Raw genomic sequence first — 18,723 nt, forward strand, 5'->3', positions numbered from 1 at the left:
AATATTATAAATCCTATTTAAAATCAAAATCTTAAAAATAGATTTTTAGATTATTTAAATGATCTCCAAAGAACTATTTTCATGCACAAACAAAAAAATCTATAAAGAAATATTGTCTTCAATGGCATATGTATTAAAGAAATCAAAATGGTCCTTAATTAACAGTAGGTTAGAGAATAAGAATTGTGTTGATTTTTTCCTAATGATTATTTCATTGCCTTTTAGTTACTTCAATTGATTTATCATTTGCACAAGGATGGAAAGAACAGACCTAATGTAAAATAGACCTCATGTACAATATTTTAGCTTCTTCCAATTTTCTTATTGTTTGACATGGGTAGAAATGAATAAAGGAATTTGTATGTGTTGTGGAAGTAAGAATATATTTCTTGCTAGAAGGGATTTATTTTTCTTATTTATTCCTTTTTTTTTTAACCACTTCCCTCAGTCAACTTTATATCATCAATTTTATTCATTTTATCAATTTGTTGTTTTTTTCAATTTCATCAGTTTTATTCACCAAATAACTTATTTTGAAGTTGAAGGGCTGATTTACCTAACACAACACTCCATCTTGTGATATCTTTCTGACTAGCCTCCATGTCTAGAATTCCCTCCTTTCTCAAGTCTGCCTCCTGACTTCCCTGGCTTCTTTCAAATCCCAAAAGAAATCCTTTCTTTCATAAGAAACTTCTCCTAGTCCTCTATAATCTTAGGGTCTTCCCTTTGAGTTTGTCTCCAATTTACCCTGTATATACTTTCCTTATAGACAGGTATTTGTCTTCCCCATTAGACTGAGTTTCTTAAGGATAGGGATTCTGTGTGTGTGTGTGTGTGTGTGTGTGTGTGTGTGTGTGTGTGTCCTTTATATCCCCAGCCATTACTACAGAGCCTGGCACATAATACTTAATAAATGTTTGACTTGCCTTTCCTATGCTGCATAAGGTTCACCAAACTGTTTTCTTGAGGAAAGAAACCATTGGCAGAACAGAACTCCTGAAAAAAGAAAAACCGATATGGTTATAAGAAATCCAATTTTTCCAATGAATAATGTTTGAAAATGACCAAATAAAATAATGTTTAAAAGGAAAAAAAAAAGAAATCCAATAAAACAAGTTGAATCACATATAAGAAACAGAAAGTTTGAACTTCATTTATATACGTAACAATGGAAGAGTTACATCGAGAGAAATGATGAAACTCTAGCCTCTATGTAAAATCAGAAAGTGGTAGGGATATATAAGATCTGAGATCACTTCATTATTACCAAAGGCTATTACCTGTCCACGTAAGGGCTAGTTCCTTGTTTATAGAAATATATTACGTTATATTACATTACGTTATGTTATAGTATACTTGTTCATTATAGAACCCATTCACATTAAGTTATGTGGTTCCACCTAAAATCAAATTAGACATCTCTTTCATCTTAGGGAATTTTTCCCTGTTATCAAAATGCAACTTGAGTAAAATAAGTAAGAAAGTTTTAGCATATGCTAAAGAAAGACAGAGACTGATCCCTCTAAGCTGGAATTTGGAAGTCATATTGATTCAATGGATGGAGGTGATAACTAGAAATACCTTGGTCTCCTCCAGGCAAGTCACATTGAGCATAACGGTTTCAAGGAGACGGCTGTGACTGAAACTATTCAAACTCTTCTGGCATTCTGAAATCTTAACTGAATGGGAGGAAGTCATTTAAAGCAACCAACAACAACCCAATACCAATCTCAGTGTGGTGTTATTGTTAAATCATCTCAGTCATGTCCAGTTCTTTGTGACCCCATTTGAGGTATTCTTGGCAAAGAGATAGGAATGGTTTTCCATTTCCTTCTCCAGCTCATTTTCCAGATGAGGAAACTGAGGCAAACATAATGGAGTGACTTGCCCTGGGTCACATAGCTAGTAAGTGCCTGAAGCCACATTTGAACTCAAGTCTTTCTGACTCTAGGCTTAGGGCTCTAGCCACTACATCAACTAGCTGCCCTAAATCTCAATGTATGCTTCCAGAATTATAAAATGGACTGTAATAAATTTGGAAAGTGCTCTAACAAAAAAAAAAATCTATTAACAAAAACATTACTCTAAGGAAATTCTAGAAAGGCTCCCTTGCCAAAATGGAGGAAGAGGGCATGATAAACCGCAGAACATGACAGGTCAAAAACTATAGAGATTCTTTTCTGCACTCAACCACAGGAGGAATTGACATATGTCAAAGCCTGTGGCGTTTCATTTTGGGATTTTAGAGACAACAGTGCAAATGTGTGACCTTGAAGAATTCAGGCTATGCTATGTGTGTCCATGTCTTGCTCTGAATATACAAACTGCTTCAGAGGAATAGTAAAATCTTATAACACGTACTCAGCTTTGGGTTTGGTGAATATAACTGAGAGGTTTATCTCCAGATTGAGATTGAGCTAATGAAATGGCGAAGATATAAGTGGGGAATGATCAGGCTCTCCATAGATGACAGCTGAATGAATTCAGCCAACAATGTATCTCCCCTTCAAAAAAATCATCAAATATCTGAGCCCCACAGATTTTTCCTCAAGAAGTCATACTTACTAATGAAGTAGATAAACCAAAATGTACCAATATCTTGTAATAAAATAGATAATCTGTGTGGAAACTATTTCTGGTTGTGGTAACTGGACACTCTGGCAGACTAGAGAGCTGCTAGGGGGAACCTTCAGGAATGCCTATTTGTTATGGAGATAGAAGTATTTGGAAGAGATTGATGGAGAGATGCTGCTAGAGGGGTGCTCTGGAGCTGCCCATTGCTCACTAATGGCTCAGAAATAAAACTATTTCCTACCCTCCACCCTTTACCTCCCAGTCTTCCACCCCAAGCCCTCCTGCCACCCTTTCTCCTCCCCTGGTCTTAGTCAGCCTCTTCCACAATCTGAAATAATTTTGAAAAGGAAATGGGCAAATAGCCTGGAATTTCCAAATCTCTCTTTAGAATTTTAAGGATGAATCCAACTAGCAGACAAAATATGCCAGAATGAAATCTTTTTTTTAATTTTGTTTTAAATTTTTTCTTTTTTGCAGATTATATCAATACAATTTTAAATACTCATTTTATAATCCATATTCTCTCTCTCCCTCCCATTCCTACCCTTATCTAAGAACGAAATACTACAATATAGATTGTACATATATTATCATGTAATACATATTTGCATGTTCATCATGTTGTAAAATAATTTTTTTACATATTACATATTTTTACATTTACATATTATTACATACATACATACATATTACACACATATTACATTTACATATTACAAAAAATATATTGCTTACACTAGAGAAAAATTCATGGAAGAAATAAAATGGAGGATGGCATGATTGAACCTACATTTAGGCTCCATCTATGAGTCCCTTGGAGTTGTTTTGGATCCTCGCCTTATTGATAAAAGCATATTTTTTTAATCTTGTCTTCTATAATCACAATGAATGAATACTTTCTTCCACAGCATTGAACAGAAAATATAAAACTCTATCAGGACTAATGTTGCAGCATATTTTATAGCTATTACCACTGTAATGCTCATATAAGGAAAGATGGGGATATCAAGAAATATTTTTAAAGTACAAGAGTCAAGTATCACCCTGGCAAAAATAAATCGTCTGATGTTTTTGAGTGGTTCTGATAATTCATGATGTCCATCCTTATGGGATTCTTCCAACTCCATACCAGTATGAACTACTTTATAGCCCTCTAACTCTTTTACTGAGTACTGATGTCTTCTCTAATATCTTCAGTTCCACAACCAAAGTCTGCTCAAAATATCAGAATTCCCTTGTGGATGTTAACATCCTCTGAGCAGCAGGATTTTTTCAAGTACCTCATTCATTGTTTCACAATATTGCTCCATCGTGTCATTATTAAACCAGGCACAAAAGGGCAATTCACTAACTGATGAAACAGGTAAGTAATTCTCCAAAGAAAGTGGCATGCAAATGTAATCAGCAAATTAACAGCAATAACCAGCATTTGTACTTTTATATTACCTGGCAGTTAGCACTATTATCATATTAGCACTTTTCATTAACAAAAATTTAATAAAGAGATGCAGTAGCCCAAGCTCAGTGAAAGACTGGTACACAGAGAAAAGAAAAAAGAATCCAAAACAAAAGAGATCCAAAAATAAAAGGGAATTAAAAGCAATAGTCCAACTGATAACTTCAGGGAGAAAGAAGAAAGTATACTAGAGGAATGGCTGAAAAAATAGTGGTACATGATGTTGATGGAATATTATTCTGCTATAAGAAATGGTAAGCAAGATGATTTCAGAAAAAGCTGTAAAGATCTGCAGGAACTGATGCAGAGCAAAATAAATAGAACTGGGAGAGCATTGTACACAGTAACAGCAATATTGAATGATGATTATCTGTGAAAACTTGACTACTTTCAGAAATGCAATGATCTGGAACAATCCGGAAAGACTTTTGATGAGGAATGCTATCTATCTCCAGAGAAAAAATTGCTGGTGTTGTCTCTCACATCAGTGTATTTATGGTTTTATTTTGGGATTTGGGTTATGTATGAGTTTGCTCTAACAACAGTGAACAATATTGAAGTGTGTTTTGCATGACAATAAAAATAAAAGTAAATAAAATAATAGGAAATATTATATAATATTTCATTCAAAATAAAAATAAAAAACACAATATCCAAATTTTTTCCTCAAAAATACCAATATTAAGCTATTCAAATTTACACTCAAACTCTAAGAGAAAAAAATTTTCAATTAACATAGAATTGAAACTTTGGGGAACAAAACAAAAAAGTACATATTTTTAGTGCAGGCATATTCACTATTGCAGTGATCATGAAGAAAATTCTGTTCTAAAAATACCAGAAAGAAAACAGATTTAATGGATTTTAAGTTACCATATTGGGTTGAATATAATACGACCCCGCATATAACACAATCCCAAATATTTTGAAGGGTAACTCAGAAAGAGGAAAAGTATGTGGTTTTTGGGAAAAGCTTTTTTCAACATGGTCAATATTATCATCTCTACCTGTTCATCAAATAAATAATAGGTAAATGTTCAGAAATTATAAATACAAGAGCCTTGGCTTAAGATCTGCCAAACACTGGCATTAGATCTATCACCACCACAACACAACATATGTGAGAAAGACCATTCCCATGAGACAACACGTGCGTGGAGTGGCAACAATTTAACATAACTCTATTTTCAGTGTTCTTCTCAAGACACTTACAGTACATTTGAACAAGGTTGCATTATAACATGAATTCTAGATTCATTTACAATGTAGTGATTATAAATAGATGCACTAAAATGCATGCTGAGGCGCACAATACACAACTTATGGTTTCAAAGCTAGAAGTGCTTAAATATAGTGCGAGTGTGACTTTCAAAGGTCCATAGTGGGGGGAGGGGGAGGAATGTCACACTATATTCAGGCTAATACAGTACCAAAGCAGAAAAAAAGGAAATCTAAGACAAAAATATTGAGGATGGAGTTTCCACTTGGTGCCACTGGGTGGAGATGTCTAGCAATATTTGGAATTTTAAGGGCAATCAAAGTTAAGACCTACTCACTCTCCAGTCATTAGGTTTCTGCTATAGCTCCCTAGCCTGTGATTTTAGCATAGCATAAAACAAAAATTAAGGGCCAGGATGTTCATAGTTTATTTTACTCTGTTATTAGGGATTTTATAAAGCTAAATAATAAAAATTGAACCATAAGACTCTCAGTCTGGGGAGAGGGGGAAAAAAAGTAGGGAACAGGAGGGGAAATCAATTTCTTACCCTACTAACCTCTACAGGCAAAGACAGTTCATTCTTTCTGTCTCTTCAACTCTTCTAGGAGGTGGAGTCAAGATGGCGGTTTAGAAGCAGCAATAGTTCAGACCTCTGAAAACCCTTCCTTACTGATAAGAAACTAAATGCTCCTGGGGACTGAAAATCAAACCTAACAACAAGACAGAGCCGGGGAACTCTCCTGCTGGACTCAATTCAAAAGGTATGCCCCCCAAAATCTGGAATCCGAGAACACTCAGGCTTAGAGGGAAGGCAGAGGGAAGATCCCAGGACTCCTCCTCCCCCCAACTAGAATGCTAAGCCTCGAGCGGCAGCAGGTACCTCTGGGCAGGTAAAGGCGCTGATCTAGAAGGTGTACCTTGCAGGCAGGACTGTGCCAGGCTCAGAGCATTGAACACAAGTGGCAGAAATATGAGCAAACAACAGAAAAAGAAGAAAGAAATTACAATTGACAGCTTCTGCACAGGCAACAAACCAAGAACAAACAATACATAGGAGGATGCAAGTAATAAAACAGAAATCCCAGTGAATTGGACGCAAGCTTTGGAAGAACTCAAAATGCAATTCAAAACACAATTAAGAGAGGCTGAAGACAATTGGGACAAGAATTTAAAAACTAAGATAAGTCATCTGGAAACAGAAAATAGTGTCCTGAAAGCCAAAATCAACCAGCTTGAAACTGAGGCAAAGGAGATGAAATATGAGGCAAAGGAGATGAGAGATGAGGTAAAGAGAATGAAAGATGACCTCCAAAGAAAATCAGAGCAGAAGGAGAAGAATGACCAAAAAGTCAGTGATGAAATCCAGTCTTTAAGAACCAGAATACAACAACTGGAATTAAGTGACCTAACAAGGCAGCAGGACACTAAAAAATAAAACCAAAAGAATTAAAAAATTGAGGAAAATATGAAGCATCTCATTCACAAAACAGAGGATTTAGAAAATCGTTGGAGGAGAGACAATTTAAGAATCATTGGTATACCAGAAGACCATGACAAAAGAAAATGCCTGGACATAATAATACAGGAAATTATTCAAGAAAACTTCCACGATATTCTAGAACAAGAGGGAAAAGTGGAGATTGAAAGAATCCACAGATCACCTCCTTTACTTAATCCCCAACTGACGACACCCAGGAATGTTATAGCCAAATTCAAGAACTATCAGACCAAAGAAAAGATATTACAAGCTGCCAAGAAGAAGTCATTCAGATACCATGGAACTACAGTGAGGATAACACAGGATCTAGCTGCATCCACACTGAAGGACCATGAAAGGCATGGAATATGATATTCTGGAAAGCAAGGGAACTACGTCTACAACCATGAATCAACTACCCAGAAAAACTGAATACATTCTTACAGGGGAAAGTATGGTCATTCAACAAAATAGAAGAATTTCAGGAATTTGTAAAGAAAAGACCAGACCTGAACAGAAAATTTGATGCCCAAGCACAGAACTCGAGAGAATCATCAAAAGATAATTAAAAAAGGGGGGGGAGAGAAAAACAACACACACAAAAAAAAACTTTTTTAAGAGACTCAATAAGTTAAAATAATATGTATCCCTATAAGAAAAGAGGTCATTGGTTACTCTTAAAAATTGTTATTATCATCTGAACAGCTAGAAGAATTACACTTAGAGGGAACAGTGACAAACTGTATAGGATGGAATAACAAGACATAAATAGGGATATAGATATATGTATGCATAAATAAATTTATGTGTGTGTATATATTTATATATATACATACAACTAGAGCTAAAAAAGAGGTTAATACTAAAAGTAATGGGAAAAGAAACAAAAGGGGGTAAATGTATATGTCACAAAGAAGCTTATGGCAGGAGGGGGGAGAATATCAATACACTGTAAAGAGGTTGGAGATAGGAAATACTCAACTCTTACATGCATTGAAATTGACTCAAAGAGGGAAGAACAATCCAATCCATTGGTGCAGAGAATAGATTTGCACTCTATAGGGGAGTAGAAGGGTAACAAATGGACTGGTGGGGAGGGAAGCAGTATAAGGGAGGGAGAAGGTTGGGGGTAGTTTTAGAAAGACTGCAAAGCAAAAAAGGGGGGAGAATAAGAAGGGAGGGGAGTAGAAAGGGAAGTAAAATAAGGGTGGGAACTAGGGGGGATTGAAAACAAACATTGGTGTAGAAGGAAATAGTGAAAGAAGAAAAAGCAAAACCAGGAGTAGAAATCAAAATGCTGGGAAATACACAGCTAGTAATCATAACTCTGAATGTGAATATAATGAACTCACCCATAAAAAGCAAGCGAGTGGATTAGTATCCAAAATCCTACCATATTCTGTCTACAAGAAACACACATGAGGAAGGTAGATACGCATAGGGTGAAAGTAAGAGGATGTAGCCAAATCTATTGGGCATCAACTGATAAAAAGAAGGCAGGAGTCTCAATCATGATAGCTGACAAAGCCAAAGTAAAAATAAATCTAGTTAAAAGAGATAGGGAAGGTAATTATATCCTGATAAAAGGCAGTATAGACAATGAGGAAATATCCATACTCAACATGTATGCACCAAATGGCATAGCATCCAAAGTTCTAAAGAAGAAACTAGGGGAGCCCAGGGATGAAATAGAAAAACTATATCAGTGGGAGACCTGGACCTTCCTCTATCAGAACTAGATAAATCAAACCAAAATATAAATAAGAAAGAGGTAAGAGAAGTAAATGAAATCTTTAAAAAAATAGAGTTAGTATATATGTGGAGAAAAATAAACAAGAACAGAAAGGAAAACACCTTCTTTTCAGCAGCACATCATTCACAAAAATTAACCATGTACTAGGGCATAAAAACATTGCAAACAAGTGCAAAAGAACAGAATTAATAAATGCAACCTTCTCAGATCACAATGCAATGAAAATAATAATTAGTAAGGGCACATGGAGAGGTAAATAAAAAATTAATTGGAAATTAAACAATAAGATTCTCCAAAACCAGTTAGTTAAAGAACAAATCATAGAAACAATTAATAACTTCATTGAAGAAAATGACTATGATGAGATATCCTTTCAAAACCTATGGGATGCAGCCAAAGCAGTACTCAGGGGGAAATTTATATCCTTGAGTTCATAAATTAACAAATTAGGGAGGTCAAATGTCAATGAATTGGGCATGCAAATTTAAAAACTAGAGAGTGAACAAATTAAAAATCCTCTGATGAAGACTAAATTAGACATCCTAAAAATCAAAGGAGAAATTAATAAAATTGAAAGTCGAAAAACTATTGGTTTAATAAATAAGACTAGAAGCTGGTACTTTCAAAAAACAAATGAAATAGACAAAGTACTGGTCAATCTAATTTAAAAAAGGAAAGAAGAAAACCAAATTGACAGTATCCAAGATGAAAAAGGAGACCTCACCTCTAATGAAGAGGAAATTAAGGCAATCATTAAAAACTACTATGCCCAATTATATGGCAACAAATATGGCAATCTAGGTGATATAGATGAATAGTTACAAAAATATAAATTGCCTAGACTAACAGAGGAAGAAATGGATTACCTAAACAACCCCATATCAGAAAAAGAAATTGAACAAGCCATCAAAGAACTCCCTAAGAAAAAATCCCCAGGTCCAGATGGATTCACAAATGAATTCTATCAAACATTCAAAGAACAACTAATCCCAATACTATACAAACTATTTGACAGAATAAGCAAAGAAGTAGTTCTACCAAATTCATTTTATGACACAAATATGGTACTTATTCCAAAGCCAGGCAGGCCAAAAACAGAGAAAGAAAACTATAGACCAATCTCCTTAATGAATATAGATGCAAAAATCTTAAATAGGATACTAGCAAAAAGGCTCCAGCAAGTCATCACAAGGGTTATTCACTATGACCAGGTAGGAGTCATACCAAGAATGCAAGGATGGTTCAATATTAGGAAAACTATCCACATAATTGCCCACATTAACAAGCAAACCAACAAAAATCACATGATTATCTCAATGGATGCAGGAAAAGCCTTTGATAAACTACATCACCCATTCCTATTGAAAACACTAGAAAGTATAGGATTAGAAGGGCCTTTCCTAAAAATAATAAACAGTATATATCTAAAACCATCAGCAAACATCATCTGCAATGGGGATAAACTAGAAGCCTTCCCAATAAGATCAGGAGTGAAAAAAAGGATGCCCATTATCACCTCTATTATTTAAAATTGTACTAGAAATACTAGCAGTAGCAATTAGAGAAGAAAAAGAAATTGAAAGTATTAAAATTGGCAATGAGGAGACCAAGCTATCACTCTTTGCAGATGATATGATGTTCTACTTAAAGAATCCTAGAGAATCAACCAAAAATCTAGTCAAAATAATCAACAACTTTAGCAAAGTTGCAGGATACAAAATAAATCCACATAAGTCATCAGCATTTCTATATATCTCCAACCCATTTCAGCAGCAAGAATTAGAAAGAGAAATTCCATTTAAAATCACCTTAGACAATATAAAATACTTAGGAATTTATCTGCAGAGACAAACACAGGAACTATACGAACACAACTACAACTATAAAACACTCTCCACACAATTAAAACTAGTTCTAAACAATTGGAAAAGCATTGATTGCTCATGGGTAGGATGAGCTATCGTAATAAAAATGACAATCCTACCTAAATTAATTTACTCATTGAGTGCCATACCCATTGAGCTACCAAAAAACTTTTTTACTGAATTAGTCTTAGTTTTAGTAGTAGTCGTCTCTTGGTAGCCAAGGATGACGATTGTCTTTGTGCGTTTTCATCTATGCTGTATAGATGAGTTTGCACAAAAACATTTGTGTGTGAAGCAGATTTAAGTGGAAAAGTTGATGCACAGAGACAGTCCCACTCTCTCGGCGTTGGAAGTCTGGGTCCAGTGGTATGAAAAATTGTTACATCTGGAGACTTCCTCAGCTGCATTGGATGGACATGTTGTCTTTTGTGCTCCAACATGCCCTGAACACTCCACAGTGCTTTGCTGCGTCGCCATCTCAGCCGTTGAACCTTCTTATTGGTTTCTTCTGCCTGTTCCACCGAAGCAGTCTTCACATGCTGGGTGAGCAAAGCCCTGGTTCACCAGGGATCGATGACCCAATGGCTACCCTCACAAGGTTTGACCGGCCTGTCGAAGCCATTGCCTGGGGTGTGGCCACTGCCGCATGCTAGCAGCTACTGGGAGCCACAAGTGAGAGCTGGGTGTCAGGTGAGGGTCAGAGGCTGGAGAGCTGTCCTATGAGGGCATGACAAGTCCTCCATACCAGAGACACTACCCCTCCCTGAGTACCCCATACACCCTTTTTTTTAAAACCCTTACCTTCCATCTTGGAGTCAATACTGTGTATTGGCTCCAAGGCAGAAGAGTGGTAAGGGCTAGGCAATGGGGGTCAAGTGACTTGCCCAGGGTCACACAGCTGGGAAGTGTCTGAGGCCAGATTTGAACCTAGGACCTCCCATCTCTAGGCCTGGCTCTCAATCCACTGAGCTACCCAGTTGCCCCCATGTGATTATTGTAACCAAGGAATAATGTTCTAAATTGACTAAATAAATTTCCCCCAAAAAAATAATAAAATAAAATAAACTATAAGACATGATACTAGCCCAAAATATAAACAATAGCATACTTCAACATGTAATTAACATATACATCAGTGATCATATGTAGTTAAAAGCAAAATACATATTATATAGACAAATGTTGGCATTATCATCTACCAACATTTCTCCAAGTTCCCCTGGAATATCATGAATTAGACTAGTCATTAGTCGAATAGATCTGACACTCATGTTTCTGGCTGGTCTTCTTTCCCCCACACTAGAATTAGTTGATGGTATGAGCTAGTCATAATCTCATCAGAACTGTATCCTTATGTCCCTAAACCTGAACTAGAGAAGGGTTTTGGATGGCTGGAAGTAGTACTACATTCTAAGAGGAGTGTCTACACCCAGGGAGGCTCCAAATTTGAAGTTTTAAGGAGAAAGGCTGTTGTCTCTGGTTCTGATTCTCTTCTTTTATTTGAACTTACACTCTAGGGCACCTTAGACCACTTTTCCAATTCCAGATAGTTTTCTGAGGACCTAGGGAGGGTCTTGATCATCTCACTGATGGCTTGCACTAATTCATAGTAAAATATATGCAAAATTCCCAAGACCAAGATTATCAGGTGAGAGCACCAAGAGTTAAAAGCTGAGAGGGAGGAGATTACCAGCTACTAAGATTTCATGATGTTTTTCTAGTTTGTAAGGCTACCCAACTCAACTCTTGCCTGTGCCTCTAAGAAGCTATAACATGTGCAGCAGCCAGATACTCAGTACTCCAGTCTCAGTAGATGGGCTAAGTCAAGTTGCAGGTAACCTCAAACCTCAAGCCCATTGGTCATTTAGGGGGATGTCTACCCCAAGCATGTGAAGAATGGGCAGATAGCAGATTCTTACCATGGCCATAAATGAAGCTGAAGCCGTTACAATGGAGTGCTTAGAGCTTGGTCAGACATTGAAGACATCAAGATCATCACTTCATCTTGGGCTATCACCAGTCATCCTGACTTTTGTGTTGCCACTCAACTTTGATGACTCTGGAAGAGAAAGTGAGGCTGACAACTTTGTGCAACTCTTCCTCACTTAAATCTAATGCATGTCAAAATATTATCCTTTGATGTCATCGGTCCTTTTCAAAGATGAAAGATACAACAACCACCATAAAATGGCAACTTGTATTAAAGAATGAAATAAATGAAATTTCTCTCCAGGCTATTCTGTGGTACTAAATAAAAGAATGAAAACAGAACAGAATATTTGCTAAGAATATTTCTAATGTTTCATTTTCCTATTTTGTTTGAATTAATGCTTTTATTGATTGTGTGCTATGGTTACCTGGGATTTTTAAAAAATATGGTAATAAGCATCTAAATACAATTAAATGTTATTACAAAAAATAATTGATTCAATGATGTGGTCTACATAGACTTTTTAAAACATAGCAATATCTGCACATTCCTGAGTTATTAACCTTACAAACAAATTATAAAATGGGAATGTTATAGATAGTATTTTAAAGTTTGAAAATATTTTACATAATCTATCTCATCAGAGTTTCTTCACAATTTTAAGAGATAGGCACTACATACATTATTATTCCTATTTTATGGATAATGAAATTTGAGCCTTGAAAAACATTAAGTGACTTGCTCAAGGTCACCCAGCTCATAAATGTCAGAGACAGGAATTGAATCCAGGTTTTCCTGACACCAAGTCCAACACTCTATATATAATGCCACATCACTTTTCAGGTTGATGTTAGAAAAGTTCAATTTCACACCTTGGCTTCAGATACAATTCAAGTTCCCCTCATTTCAAAATACATCATTTAACTCATTTCTACCAAAGACTTGTTACACAAAAAGACAGAAATAGTGAGAGGCATATAAATTCATTTATCCAAAACAGCAAACAACAGTCACTGTAATGTAGATTACAATAAATCAGAAAATATATACATGAATGAGCTCTTTAGATAGAATGAAATGAAATCTCATTTCAACTAAAAAGAAGTCCCATTATCAAACCCAGTAATCTATTGGCCACCATGCTAGTTCAGATCTTCATCACCTCCTACCTGGATTCCTCTGTCTTCTTATTTCATCTTTCTCCCTTACAACAGTTACCAAAATGATTTTCATAAGTTCAGATCACCCCTGTACTCAATAAATTCCTTTTGCCTTTTGAAAGACACTCCTCCTTTTGTTTTGTAAAGCCCATCACAAAATAGCCCCAAATTACTTTTCTAGAATTATTATACATTATTCCCCTTCATATACTCTATGGTCCAGCCCAACTGACTTTCTTGCTGTTCTTCAGTCAAGCAGATCCTCTCTCATTTATGTGCCTCTGCATCAGTTATCCCCCCCACCCCCCATGCCTAGAATGTACTCCTTCCTCAGCTCTATATCTTAGAATCCCATAATTCCTTCAAAACCCCTGGTGAAACGCCACCTTTGACTGAAGTCTTTCTTCATGCCCCAATTTCCTAGCATTTTGTCACTGAACATTTCTCTTATTTATTTTGCATGTATTTTGTACATATTTACTGATACACATGCAGTCTCTCCAGTAGAGCTCTGATTACTCAAAAAGCATCACAAATTGTGGAAAACCCCTCTATCTAGGTAAACAGCAAATAGAATTTGGAAAAGTTATAGATTAGGACAACTGAAAAACAATGATGGTTTTAGGAACCCAGGAATCCTTGAATGTCTCCCTGCAGATCCAAAGCATATAACAAGAAGCAATCTAAAGATGTGACAGAGCTATGGAGTCCATCTGATAACCTTTAGCAGAGTGGCAGAGACAGGATGAAGTCTTCTATCCACCCCTCTCCCACACACACACTTGGCTTCCGGACACTAATTCATATTTGGAGGAAAGTACTTCTTAAACTACTCAGTCAATAAGATTGACAAAAATATTTATAGCAGCATTTTTGTAATAGTGAAGTACGAGAAGGAAAGTGAATCCCCTAAATGGGAGGAATAAGAGGTGGCAAAGAGAAGATAAAGAACTTGCCTAGGGTCACATAGTTGCTAAGTAAGTGTCTAAGGCAGGATTAGAACTCAGGTTTTGGTTAACTTACTGGCCAATATTATTATATGTATATAATAATATATGTATATAATAATGTAATGTAATTATATTACACATATTTTTACATATTTTATATAAAATGTATATACATTTTACATATATGTAATTAAATTACATATAAAAATAAATTAATGTAAATAATAATAAAACATATATATGTATATAATAATATTGGCCAGTATATATATAAATTACATATAAAAATAAATTAATGTAAATAATAATAAAACATATAATAATATATGTATATAATAATATTGACCAGTATATATATATATATATATCTTATATTTACTTATGCTATAGTCCTTTAGTAGGAGGTATACTCTTAGAGGGCTGAGACTCTTTCATCTTTACTTTGTTAGTGCCTTGAACCCTTGGAGAATAGTAAGATTGATAAAAATCCATGTATTCCCCAATTTGAAAAATAAACATGTATATATTCTTAAGAATAGAGGCAAAAAAAAAAAGATTAAAGCAAACTCTTCTCTCATTCTTTCCTTGCTGCTGCTCCTTGTTTTAAGGAGGGTTTCAAGGTTTTTGTTGTATTTTCTCTCTGGCTGCTGCTTCGTGTTTTAGTAAGGTCAAATTTGTATATTCTATCTTTTCTCTCGTCTAGGCTTTAGGAATAGCTCAGAAGAAATTTACCTTCCTCTTCCAACTTTTTCTCAGAGGACTCTCATTTTTTCTGCAGAGAAGTCTAGAAACTCTCTTGCCTTTTCAGATTACTGAGGAGCTTTTCAACATCCCCATCAAGAACAGTCCCTCAGAACCCTGGGAAAGGTATCTTTATTCCTCAGTCCTACCTTTCTTTCTACAGGCATTTTCACTGAAAATTGCAACATCCATCTCTATCCCCATTATTCCGTGAGTGTGTACCTTTCCTCTTTTATAAACTCTAACACTTTTCATCTTCCTTCCGGGTATGTCTCCTCTGCCTGGTTGTCTGATATTCTGTTAGAAGCTGTGGAAGTTGAGTTCCCCCCCAAAAAATGTTTTTTTGATTGAATTAATTATAATTTTGAAAAACAATAATGTACATATTTATCTTTGAATTAAAATTCTCCAATATATTCAACATATATTTTAATTCTTTATGCTTAATAAATTTACATTTATTTTTCAAATATTCATATATATATATAAGTAAGTTGTCAAGTCCCATCTGTTAGGTTGCAGTATTGCCAAAGTTAAGAGATGCTGAGTTCATTTCAAGACTTGAAATATGTGTAAAGAATATATGTCTAAGAGTAGTATCCTGCTTACAAACTTGATACAGATTTAAAAGCCTTTTCCCATTTCTTTTGAATTTCATATAGACACATAATTATCCTTTGTACATTCAGAGTCACATAACTACGAATGTATTTGTATTGTGTCCTTTATGTGTGTTTCATCATACAAGTACATAGGACACTAAAGGCAGATCCCCTGAGGCTTTCCAGTATTCTTCTTTGATTCATCAATGATGTAGCAGTCCACACCTATCAAGGGTCAAGGGAAACAGAATGTAAAGATTGTCTTAGAAGAGAGCATGCTCAGTCTTGCACATGGCTGGGAAAGCCTCTGACCCTTGACCCCAGCTTCCCCCAGGTTAGGCGGGAAAACAGGTTTCTTTGTGTTCACCTGGCTAAGAGAAACCACACCTATACCTTGTCATTAACCAATGATAATCATCCCTATGTATTGTGTATATTTGCATATCAAAGAGATTAAATACAGGGCCACAGCAATCTCCACCCTCTCTTGGATCTTAGCTCTCACCATGTCTGTCTTTGCTGGAACTTGGCCCCAAGCTCCATCTTTAATTCCTTTCCTCCTCTATCTCTCTCACCTGGGTCCTGGCTTTTGGCCAGGCACTTTCTTTTCTCTATCATGTCTCTGACCTGTGTGGTATTAATTGTGGATCTCAGGATGGATCATGCCTCTGCGACATCCTAAAGATTGGGGTTATGCTGTGGCCCTATTATAATCAATAAGGCCAGGTTTCTGACTCATTTCTGCCACCTCATATCTATAACTTGGCTCCACCATGCACCTCGGGATATCCAAAATTTCTATCCTTTTTCTATCTTCCTACCTTGAGGCTTCTCGTGGGTTTGGGGAGCCTCAAATTCTCTTTGATTCCAATAAGGTGAAAAAGTGGGATGATGATAAAGATGACAAAAGATAAAGATTATATGGAGGTTCTATGTGTTAGAAGGGCTATCCCCAACTTGTAGTATGGGAGTATCATTGTGTACTCTTTAAAGACTTCTTTAAGAAAGATTTTTAGTTCCTGCCAGAAAGGGAATTTTCTTGTGTCTTACCTGCTTAGCGTCTATGTCTAATAGTGGCATTGTTTTGTATAGTTTATTATCTTCTTAATATATTTCAGAATGTTTTCCAGAACACTTGAACCAATTCACAGCTCCACCAACAGTATGCCTGTCTTCATTTAGCCTCTTCAGTATTTACAGTGTGACCTTAGACCCATGTTGGTGAACCTCTGCATGTGTGCCAGAGGGGACTGCTCCCCTCCCCTTCTCTGTGTGTGCCTGAGGACATTTTTCTCATCACCTACCCCTCTGCCCAGCATCCCAATGGGACCACTTCCTCCCTCCCCTATCTAGGGTAAGGGGGCAGGGGGAGGCTCACATGTGGCACGAAGGCTGCAATTTGGGCACTTGGTCTCTAAAAGGTTCACCATCACTGCCCTAGACCCAAAGCCTGTTGATATATAAGCCTTTCTCCTCACTGATGGAGATGAATGCCCTGCATCTACATGAGGAGTTGGTGAGACTGACAGAAAGGAGAGCTCTTCAGTTTTTGTTTTTGTTTTTAGTTTTGGTTGCTCTGAAGCAGCAGGCTCTGCATTTGTTTCTGGTACTTTTGGCTTCCAACTTTAAGATAGAAGATGGAGTCTGCCAACCCTACTGCAGGCTCCTGATGGGAAAGCCTCCGGGAAGAAGCCAGCATGAGAGACACTGGCCATCTCCATCCTATTCCTATCCCCAGCTTGCTGTGCTAGAGACTTCAGGGAACTTCCATTTGGTTAAGATCTATAACTCTCTCAGGTTACTTTGCTCCCACTGGGAGAGGGTCTTCACTTTGTATTATCTGATAATATTTCCCTAGCTATACTTTCTCTGACTTTTGTTTTGCTACCAATTTGAATAAATTGATTTCTTGGCTAAGCGTTACATGTATGTTCATTGTAAAACTGGTATTTGGTGGTAAAAGAGTCAAGTCTTGGATATAGAGCTTGGAGTCCTCCTTTTCCCCCAACAGCAAAATAGCAAAATCCATTTGAACCTGAACATATCCTCTAAACTAATAATATTTAAGGGGGTAGATAGCTATAATTCTGGCCAGGTACCCCAATTTCTCCAAGGCCTGCAGAGTGGTCAAAATTCTGTGGACCCTAAACTCCTGCTTTCCTTCCTGGCAGGAATTGAAGTCTTCCTTGGAGAAGGCTGAAGAAAGAATAGGCTAGTGATGTCTATTCTACCTTCCTTCGAGCACCTCAATGACACCCTTATCCTCTATGTAGGGTACAACCTTCACAACGAATGGGGCCTTGACATATCAGTTTGTCTTTTGTCATCAATGTGATGGGTATGAGATGAAACATCAGAGTTATTTTAATATTCATTTGCCTTATTATTCATGGTGTGAAGCATTCTTCCATATGCCTGTTTATAATTTGCATTTCATCTTTTGAAAACTACCTCTGACCACTCATGACTGTAAAATGATTCATTCTATATTTGTACCAATTCCTACTATAGCTCAGATGTCATACCTTTTTCATATATTTACTGCAGATATTTTTTCCCAATTAACTACTTATTTTTCCTTTTCATTATAGTCCCAATAATTTTGTTAATGGAAAATCTTTTCAACTTTAGGAAATCAAAATTGCCCTTTTTAACTCTTTTCATGACTTTTATACATTGTTTTAATTAAGAATTCTAAAAAAAATTCTCCCCCAGTCACAGTTGTGAAAGATGTCTTATTCAATTCTCCTCTAATTTTTTAAAATAATGTGATATTTTATATTGTATGTAACTTTTTATATTTAATTTATAACCATTTAAAGTTTATTGTGGCATATAATTTTAAATGTTGGTCTAAACTTAAGTTCATCTCAACCAATAAGGAGAGAATCCCAAACCAATAGGTTTTGGTACAAAGTAACATCCAGAAACAAAGAACTATTAGATATTGCATCAATGTGCATCCCTTCCAAATCTCAGGGGTTGGGGGCACAGTG

The sequence above is a fragment of the Monodelphis domestica genome, chromosome 7, assembly GCF_027887165.1.
Source record: "Monodelphis domestica isolate mMonDom1 chromosome 7, mMonDom1.pri, whole genome shotgun sequence".
Lineage (NCBI taxonomy): Eukaryota > Metazoa > Chordata > Mammalia > Didelphimorphia > Didelphidae > Monodelphis > Monodelphis domestica.